At 35.6% G+C, this 239-nt stretch overlaps 1 protein-coding gene across 1 annotated transcript in view; it reads right to left on the bottom strand.

Annotated features, from left to right (window-relative positions):
* The window catches only part of supt5h (SPT5 homolog, DSIF elongation factor subunit), a gene marked incomplete at its 5' end in the record, with an annotated part of 17,290 nt that overhangs the window by 7,484 nt on the left and 9,567 nt on the right, over nt 1-239 (bottom strand).

Here is a 239-nt window from a genome sequence, read left to right as displayed (position 1 = left end):
ATGTCACTGATAAATAATGTAAATCCTTTAAAATGCTCCACTGTGTCAACAAAAGTCTAAAATAAACCCATTCTTAGCTTTTAAAGTAAACCACTGCGGCAATGACAAAGTCAAAGTGAACATTTTATCAGCTGCACAATCTCAAGAAGCAGGAAGTACATGACGTTGGAATAAATATTTAGCTCCATATGTAAAACAGATGCTGAGGAATGAACTAGTAATTTCCCCCCGGGGATTAT

Source organism: Morone saxatilis, unplaced genomic scaffold (assembly GCF_004916995.1).
Source record: "Morone saxatilis isolate NCDOM2014 unplaced genomic scaffold, NCSU_SB_2.0 Contig8, whole genome shotgun sequence".
NCBI classification, from domain to species: domain Eukaryota; kingdom Metazoa; phylum Chordata; class Actinopteri; family Moronidae; genus Morone; species Morone saxatilis.
The sequence above is the reverse complement of the archived record's forward strand: the minus strand, read 5'-3'. Positions and strand labels throughout refer to the sequence as shown.